This window comes from Propithecus coquereli, unplaced genomic scaffold (assembly GCF_000956105.1).
Source record: "Propithecus coquereli isolate 6110/MARCELLA unplaced genomic scaffold, Pcoq_1.0 Scaffold1141, whole genome shotgun sequence".
NCBI classification, from domain to species: domain Eukaryota; kingdom Metazoa; phylum Chordata; class Mammalia; order Primates; family Indriidae; genus Propithecus; species Propithecus coquereli.
The window spans coordinates 26,079-36,397 of NW_012135426.1; positions in this window are offsets into that span (position 1 = coordinate 26,079).

Sequence of the window (10,319 nt, forward strand, 5' to 3'; positions counted from 1 at the left end):
CTCTGCCCACAGTGTTTGAATTCAAAATTCAATTTAAAATGTGAATAATGTCTATGTGATTGTAGATTATTAAACATTATTCTAAATAATACATGGGCTAAAATAAGGAAGCCCATGTATCAAACCTGGAGGGTATTGCAAAGGCACCAATTAAAGAAAAAGTTAAGGGATTAAATACATGTTAAAATACATTTTTGATTTAAAATCGATGAGTTAAACATTCTTTTTTTAAAAAAAAAAAAGAAGAAAAGAACAACAAATGGAAACCAAAGAGGATAAAAGAAACAAAATATACTAAAGGGAATATCAACAAAGCCAGATGACAGTTCCTTGGAAAGATGAATAATGTTGATAGTCCTCTGCTAAAATTGACCGAGAAATAAGGAACAAAGCACAAATAACCACTGTTAGTAATAAAACGGGGGACATCATTAGAGATGCCACAAAGTTACAGAGATAATAACAAGATACTTATTGATTCCACAATATATTCATCGATAGTGGGATATGTGTGAAATCATTACACTGTCAAAACATCACATCATACCCTGTAAATACATATAATTATTATTTGTTGGTTATAAATAAATAAACTTTATAATTTACTATAGGATTTTATTTGAATTAGCTCCATGTATTAAATGACAAGGATTTTTAAAAAATCATGTACCAGGACATATGTACAATAGCATTTAGCATTTGTAGCTGCTAAAAACTGAAGACAGCATACATATTCACCAACAATAGAATGTGTTAATAAATAATGATATATCCAGACAGTTAAATCTCCTACAACAAAGAAAATTAATAAACCCATGGTGCTTGCAGCAACATGGATAAATTGTAGAAATGTAATAATAAGCAATAATAAAAGCATGTCATAAAAAAACTACACAACATAACCCATTTCCATAGAAACTACTCAATTGGCATCGTTAATTATGCACAGGCAGGTAGTAAATCTATTAACAAAATAAGAAAATGATCTCTACACAATTCAGGATCACGGTTTCCTTGTGGGGGGAGGGGCAGGAGCTAGGGGTGAATAACCACCTGGCAGTATCCCGGCACCAGCAAGGTTCTTGTCCCGGGTGTGGGGTTGGGCACCCAGTGGTCCCATAACAAGCATCCCATAAACTGCGATGTTGAGGTCTCCACAGATCTTACTGTTCACAGTAAACATTTATTTTAGGGAGCCTGTAGTAGATTGGAAGAAAATAGAAAACTGGGGATTAGGATGTTTGCTTTTGTGCTGCATAAAAATATAATATTTCTCAATTGAGGTGACAATGAAAATTTTGAAAAGGAGGGTAACATTTTTTAGACATTTTAGGAAGATCTTTCAGAAATCTTTCAAATGGTTATTTATTAAATGTAAGGTATCACATTTACCTTTTCATTGGGAATATATGACCACTTTCTTTTAGGTATCTATTCTTGCCCTCCTCCAATATTCAATCACCTTAAATCTATGTTAAACATTAAAATTATTATTTATTTATATATGAAATGTAAACTGAATATATTGATGTGTAATAGATTATAAATTTTACAATGTTCACTGTAGATTTAGGGTAACGGAGATTGGAAGATAGAGAAAGAGAGAGAGATTCCTTTCCCTCTCTCAATCTCTGTGTGTGCTGCATATAGACACACATACTGCTAAAGATACTTCAGTGGCTCCTCTCTTTCCCGTAGGTAGCAATTGAGCATGTTGCTATGGCTTAGAGTGATCTTCATAACCTGGGCCCTGGTCTGATCAGTGGAGGCTCCAGCCACACTCAGTCTGGCATTTGCAGCTTCCTGAAGTCTTCACTGTCTCTTTTCTATCCGTCTGTTTCCTTTCTGGCCCCCTCTTTGAAATGCTCTTTCATCTCTTTAAATGGCATATTATCTTTGCTTCAGAATTTCTGTTCAAAGCTGCATTTCTCTCCCAGACACCGCAAGGCTCTCGGGACGCTTTGACGACGGAGATCTCCTGCCTGCGCAGCTCTGTCTCTCACCAGTGAACAAACTCCTGGACAGGAGGGTAGCATTCTGTTCCCTGCCGTACCCTCCTGCTCCACGTGGCATCCGAGGCATGGAAGGTGTTGGATAGAGAACTGAATGATTCGAGAGTTTAGGATTACTTTCATTTTCAAAGGAGTTTGACTGGGAAAATAATAGTTGTATTAAATCCAAGACTATTAGATAAACAATAAGGTTTTTCAAACATTAAATAGAAGAGGATTCTGTGGGTCAATGAAACACTTCTGTAGAGCTATCTAATTGAAAGAGGGAATAAATCCAGAGATTTTGTCTATTCATTCGATAGACAGTTGCTGGGCTCCTACCCTGTAACTGGTCTACACTGACCGCAGAGAGCAGAGCAGACGCAAAGAGGCAGAGGCGTGGGCAGCACCACCAGCATCCTGCCACACCTGGAGGGGAGAGGGCTGGACGGTTATGTAGACTCTCCAAGGGGTCGGGCTCTGGACTGGGCAACCTGAAAATATTAAACTCACCTAACAGTCAAGGCCCTCAATAATATTTATGTCACTAATTCTTACGGTAATAGAAAAGCCAAGGTGGCCGTGAGGTAGAGCAATTTGTTCACCAGGGCTGCTGAGTGGCAAATCCAGGACTCAGCCAGAGGTGTTTCTGACTCTGTGTAACCTCCTGACCCAAAGGCACATCTGCAGCAGAGACACAGAGCACGGTAGGACGTGGCCCAGAGGGGCGGGAAGGAACCCACAGGCCAGCAGAGGTTCCAGGGCTGTCTCTGCAAGTTGTTCACTTACTCCTAAAGCAAACTTGATTAGGAAGCTGCTCTGGCCCTTTAAAATGATGTGAGGAAACGCCAAGAGCTTAGCAAGCTCACAAACGTCACATGGCGTCTCACAGCTCAGCAACAAGGCCCGGACTGAGCTCGGGGCTGCGTGGCTGTGACTGCAATCCTTGCCAGTATTGCATCTGATCACAGCAGTCCCCAGTCTACCGGCAACTTCACATGAGATTTCAGTGTTTCTTTGCACATTGTTTTCCAGAGTGGCAAACAGACAAACGAAAGTCTCATTAAAAATAAAGAAAACAAAAACAAACAAAAAATCCATAAAGTCTATGGAAAGATAATATATAAGATTTCTCTAATAATATCAATAATACAATTATATCGATAATGTAATTATAATGTTAGGATAACTAACATTGCTTTCATAGCTAGTGTCTATTTGAACAGTTTTGACCCTTTTATTTGTTTAATAACAACAATTTATTTTTCTTTTCTTGTTCTTTTCTGCTTTTTTTTTTTTTTTTTTTTTGTGATAGAGTCTCGCTCTCTCGCCCTGGGCTAGAGTGCAGTGGCGTCAGCCTAGCTCAGAGCAACCTCAAACTCCTGGGCTCAAGCGATCCTCCCACCTCAGCCTCCCAAGTAGCTGGGACTACAGCAGGTGGCAGGACGCCCAGCTAATTTTTCTATTTTCAGTAGAGACGGTCTCATTCTTGCTCAGGCTGATCTCGAATCCTGAGCTCCCACCTTGGCCCCCCAGAGCACTGTGATTACAGGCGTGAGCCACCACCCCCAGCCTCATAACAACAGTTTCTAAAACTAAATTGCACCTACCTCTGGACATGTTCCTCTTACTTTACAGGTGATATTTTTGTCTAACTTGGTGATATTTACTTCCAAATTCAGACAGACCCTTTCGTGCACTGCGGGCATAATTGTCAGTGGGAAGCGAGAGCACTCAGTTGACACCTGGTGTAAAGAAAGCACTGGCCAGTCCTACTGAAGACGGGCAGGTGTGGGAACACCTGGCTTCCATTCATGGTCTGTAAATAAGGCAAGGTCAGGGCTCCCTGCCAGGTAGTAGCCATTGTCTAGACTAGATTAAACCCTAAAGAAACTAAATATGGAACCATTTTTATTTACATCCTGTGAAATAAGATGATTCCATTATCTCTCTGGACTTTAATATGGAATGGCACTTGGTCCAGATAATTCTGATGGCCAAACAGTATTGAAACCATTGATGTTTACACCATAGAACTCACCTTAGCATTTGGGAAAAAAAATGTGTTTCTTTGTATTTACTGAGATACAATAGCAGACACATTGGAACCCAGTGGCTGCCACATGGGAACTGTGGCTTGCAGGGTAATGCAAAGTTAGGCGACAGCCCATATCCCCTCTACGGTTCTGCTAGTATCTGAAGTCTTCACATTGAGTCTCTTTTTGGGATGGGAGATAAGATAAAAGGCACTATGGATGGTTTTTCTGAGGTCAGCCATTGCCACACAGTTAAAAGGACTCAGGAAATTAATAAGATATATAGAATGAGTAAGCAGCGTGCAGGACAAATGCCATCTGTGTAAGAAAGAGGAGAAACGTGGTTGGGCTCTATGCTGGGGCCCTGGAGCCCGAGGGCACAGGGGAGAAGAGGTGGCAGAGAAAGCTGACACAGGGCGAGGCCAGGCTCACGCCCAGGCTGTCATTCTGCAGCTTTCCCGGGGCTCGGTCTTGACTGCATCATGCTCCTCAGAGGCCCGGTGCCGTCTCTGTTGCGGAGGCTGTGAATGAGGGGTCAGCACGGGAGCGATGACGTGCACAAGACGGGCACCGCCACGTCCAGCTCGGCTGTGCGGAAGCAGCCGGGGAGCGCGCAGGTGTAGACGGCTGCGCCAAAGCAGGTGGTGGCCAAAGCCTGGCTGCGGCCCTCCGACTCGCCCTGTAGGTGAGGCGCAGGATGAGGGTGCAGGAGCTGCAGAGGTGTGATGGGGTTGAGGAGCGTGAGGACGCCACACAGGTGCCTGAGCGTGTCGTGGAGGCGACGTCGCAGCAGGAGAGCTTCTGCAGGGCGCGGCCTCACAGAAGCAGCTCAGGATCTTCCTGGACTGACAAAAGGGAAAGCTCATGGCAGTGGGGTAAGCAGCGAACCACCAGCTGCCCCCGGAACGGCTTCCACACACCAGGCGCTGGCGGTCCCTGGTCGTCAGCAGCGGGTTCCGGAGAGGTCTGCGAACCGCAGCGCGTCGGTCCCGAGCCGTGGCATCGGGCGGGAAATCTCAGCTCCAGCCAGCGTCAGGTGGAAGGACATCTGGATCCCGCGGCCCGAGGGGGAAACTGCATGATGTCCAGTGACCGGGTCCACGAGCATCCTGGGCGGTCGCGGACACGTGCGTGAGACCCACGAAGGGCGCAGTGGGGCTCCCAGGGCCGGGAGGATGAGGAGGGCGCGCCCCGCCAGGGCCGTCGAGGAAAGGATGAAGGTCACAGCGTAGAGGAGGAAAGCACACTTGGTTTCATCCAAGAGCCCTACGAGGACGAAGTCGGTGCTTGAAGTTTGATTCCGGAAACTCTGATTCCCTGAGCACATGTCTCCCTTCCCAGTCTTCTCCTGAGGAAGAAAATAAGAGTGGCTGATTTTAAATCTTTCACACAGACATGACTTCCCTGAACTGTTTCTGGTAAGGCATGCTCTTTGAGCAGTTTTCCAAACACTGGGCTAAACTTCGTGAAGATCCATCTCAGAGGAGTCAGCTCTCTGACGCTGCTCACTTTCCTATTCCCACTGGAACGCCCAGTCTAGTGTGGTGGGGACCACAGGGAGAAGCCCGGAGGTAGATAATAGAATATTATAACAGAAAAAAGTTATTTGGCTTAAAGATCCAGAACTACTATTCAAATATTATATTTGTTTCCAACCAATTGTGTAATTTTACTCAAGACACTAAAACCTCTGGATGTCAGTTTCTCAGACTCAAATAAAAGCAGTAATGTCTTGTTCTCTGTCTTCTGTGACTCACAAGACGTCTGTGACTCTGAGGTCCAAACTTGGTGCAGGCTTTCGCCAGGAGAGGGTGATCCTCCTTCCTATACGCCCCGACCTCAAAGGCTCAGAGAATTCCCTTGAATCATTATCCTCATCGAACTTAGATGACATAACTCGGGAATGGAGCAGAACAGGGAAAGGGAGCCACATGCCATCAGTGCCTGCTACGTTCTGAGACCATGTGGAGCCCTTCCCAGCGCTCCAAGGATACAGGCATTGAGTACTGCGTCTGTCCCCATGTATGCTCATCCTTCCATATCCGCAAGGGATGGGTCCTAGGACCCCCTGTGAATACCCAAATCCATGTTGCTCAAGTCCTTTATGTAAAATGGGGTGGCATTTGCACATAGCTATGCACATCCTATATTTCAAATCATCTTATCATACTTGAAATCATTTTAACTTATTATAACTAATGCAATGTAAATACTATGTAAATAGTTGTTATACTGTATTGTTTAGGGAATAATGACAAGGATAAAAAAAGCCTGTACATGTTCAGTAAAGATGTAACCATCTGCGGTTGATTGAGTTCGTCATTAGCTGAACCCGCAGATATGGGACCTGCCATTAAGAATGGCCAACTGCGCAAGCAGATTCTGACACCAGGAATCAGAATCAATACATTCTCTCTTGGCAGACCCACTCTACCCTCCAGCATTGCTTCCCCCAAGATGTCTTGGGGTGCCTTCAAACCAGATACTTCCTTATTTCTTTCGTAGCTTCCTTTATGCTGTTTCCTTGCTGCAAATTTACTGAATACATTTCTGAATGAATGCCACTAGCCGTGAATGCTCAGACAAAGTGACAACTTCTGTATGAAGCCTTTCTCTGCTCTCAGTCAGCGAGAACTCTCCCAGCTCTGAGACGTAACAGCACCTCATTTATACTCTTCTCACAGGTCTTATGTCACTGATTCTTGTATTTTAGTTACTTCTAACAAAAGTTTTATATGGCTGATATGTATATGTCTAATTAAAATGAAATTAGTTCAAAAGGATATCTAAATGCTATATAGGTATAAAAGTTAAAAATACAAAATAGTGTTTAAAATCACAGGTGCAGGGTTAATATATTTGGATACACAAAATTGCAAATTCTCCCTATATAAATTTTACTCAGTATTATAAAATCATTAATGAGCTATACACTTATGAGTGTTTTCCTTATAGATATAATATTTCAATTAATAGTTTTATAATATTTATCTATAACCAAAAATATAAACAGACTCAAGAAAGCAAAATGACAAAATGGTCAACTAACGTTCCATCATCCTGGGTGATTGAGGGCATTCCACGTGTGGGCCCTGGTACCACTCACAGACTCGTCACATAGACACATGGTTTTCATGCTGCTTGAGATGACCTTGTCCATTTTGACTGACTCATCATTGTACTCAAAGTTGCAACACAGTCCTCAGCTGTCTCCCTTGCTTTATTTTATGTTCATAACACATCATCCTCTAGCATAATGATATCAAATCTTTTACTCAATCACTGTTTATTATACTGAGAAGGCAAAATGGGTTTATTTTCTTCTCTGCTGTCCCCTAGCACTAGCACCATGCCTGGCATGTAGTAAAAATTCATTAACATCTGTTAAATAAATAAACAGGGGAAAATGATGGTTAGAGAGTACAACCCCTTTGAGAATGAATTTAATAATCTTTTTAAAAATTGAAGATGTTCTTTCCTTATAAACTAAGACTTCCAAGAAGATTATACAAGGATAAATATTGTGGCATATTATAAACCATGACAAGAGTGGGAAATCTAAATATCTAGGGAAAATGTATACATAAATAATTGATATTAATATCAATTTATTAGAAATATTTCAAAAAGTAAAGTTGAAGGAAAATATATGTTGCAAAATGATCAGTGTGATACCATTTAACAAAAACCATCCTGTTAAATATTAAATTTGGATGCATATATCTGCAATAAAAATATAAAGAATTGATAGGCAAGACACTCACCTACCATTGTAAAAATACGCTCTCTCTAAGAACACTGCAGGGAGAAGACCCCAGGTGACACAGATAGTGCTTCAATGTATCTATGATATATTTTTAACAGTTGAAACAAAAATATTAAAACAGTAAGATTTTGGCAGTTGAATTTTGGCATTGTAAACACTATATTAATATATGCTTTTTGTCTTTAGCTTTGGAATATTTTAAAATAATTTAAATAAAAATGAATTATGTACATTTGGCTAACCTGAAGTCCATGCCTCTCTTCCTTTTGACTTCTTGATGTTGAGATTTTCTGAACTTCTGGATGAGTTCTAGCTTTCTTGGATCAACAGTTTAATTATAGGTGGCTTTCAAATTTTAAACCCAAAATTCAAGTTTTCAGTTTCTATTATTGCATGCTATTTTTTATGCCCATTCTTTAAACATGGAATTTTCTACTTTCCACTGATGAAATTATTTTTAGCATACGTGGTCAATTCCCATTCTAAATCTACTCTGAACATCTTATATTTGCTCAGGTGGAATTTTTATCTCATTTAGTTCATTATATCTTTTGTGAAAGTTGGTAGGTTGGTTTTATTTTTAACTCTCTCTTCTCACTAACTTCACAAATGATAAGCCTGCCAACTGCTTTGGGAACAAGAACAATGCTTTTTCTCCATTTTTAATAATAGAGAGTGTCTTGCCCAAATAGAAAATTGAAAAAAAAATGAAAAAAAAATGTTTAAAATTGTACTTTTACCAAGTACTTTAATATCTAGTGAAAGGGTAAATTCTAAGGGTAAATTGAGCTGTTCCTTCCCAGTATCGTTCCTGGAATTCTGAAAATGGTCATAAGAATTTGGTGAAATCTGACTACACTTAAGGAGCCCTCAGGAGTATGGTCCTGGATTTGCAAAGCTGAATTGAGGAAATGATTTTCTGATTTCTATCCTTAAGAAGTGAGGAGATAAACAAGTACCCCCGCCCCAAAAAAAGAAACTATAAAGCTGAACAGAACATTCAAAACTTCAATTATTTGATGGCTTTGGAATGTGGCAACATACAAAAAACAAGTTTAAAGGTGTTTATTCATGGGAACTACTGAATTCCAGTGCATGGTGTTTTGCCCCACCATGCGTTCCCTATGCCTGGTCCGTTGAGTGGCAATTCAGCAAGCCCGGTGCAGGCTGCGAAAACCACCAGTGTTGGCACTGCTTGCTAGGGAAGGCTCACTGAGGGCATTGGCCTGTTTGGTACAAATAATAGATGTGCCCAGGAAGGGAATTCACAGGGGGTTCCAAGACATCGGACCCCCAAGTGGGCTTTATAAACTCTGAATACATCCGGCTTGACTGGAGGCTGTGAACATGTGTGACAGAGAATGACTGGCAAGGTTACAGGTCACCCACACATGTGTGGCAGGAGCCTGTTCAATTCCCAGGCAAGATGTGAGGGAGCCTGCTGGGGGCAGAAGACAGGGCCCATTGGAAAACCAGCCGGTTTGAATGTGCTTTCCAGTCCGGACACAGAATCCATTCGCAGGGAATGGAAGCCTGACAAACATGAACTATTTGAACAAAGCTTCCAACCAATCTCCTGCTCAACAGTGAACTATGCAGACATGTCTCTCCAAACTTTCAGGGTTTGTCAGACCAGATTAAAAATATAGGACTCAACCACATACTATGTACAAGAAACATACGTTAAATTCAAATAGGTTGCAAGTAAAAGAATAGTAAAGATATATCAGGCAAAGAGTAACTGTAAAAGAACTGAAATGGCTATGTTAATATCAAGCAAAATATATCTTAAGACAAGAAATATTACTAGAGACAAAAAGACACTTTATGATAATGAAAAGATTAAAGAAACGACATCAACAAGATGATGGAATAGGAAATCCTGGCCCTCTGTTCCACGCAAAAACACAAATAGAACAGTGATGTTTGGACCAAAACACCTTTATGATATATCCATAATCCAGTTAAGAAACGCAACACCCCAGTTGAGCACAAAACAAACGAATAAAAAATGCTTAGAAATGGGTGAGAGAAAACAAACAAACAAAAAATCCGTGTTAGTCCCTCTCCCATGTCAGCACAGCTCTGTGTCAAGACATCTGATCAGCCTGCAGTTTCTTCCTAGAGGGAAAAGTGAGAGAAGCATTCATCTCACATGCCCAGTCTTTGGGGCACTGCACAGGAGCCTGACTTCTGTCTCATTTCACTCAGAATGTTGAGCCAACAAACCTAGTCAAAATGCCTAAGGGCAATTAAGAACAAAGAAAGGGGATGGGGGCTCTCAGCAGCCTGCACAGCACCGTGGGACCAAGAGAAAGATTATAGTCCTGAGACTTACTCAGGAGAAAGGGAGAGAAGCAGGGCTGCGCCCTGCTCCCAGCATCCCAGTGTATGCAGGGAGGTGGCCACGCTCCCCACAAAAAACTGGGTCCCTCTGGTAGGGTTGCAAAGGATAAGAAAATAATAGAAAATGGAAAATAATGGAAATAAAAGAATACACAGAGACAAAGGTATAGTTTTACAGAT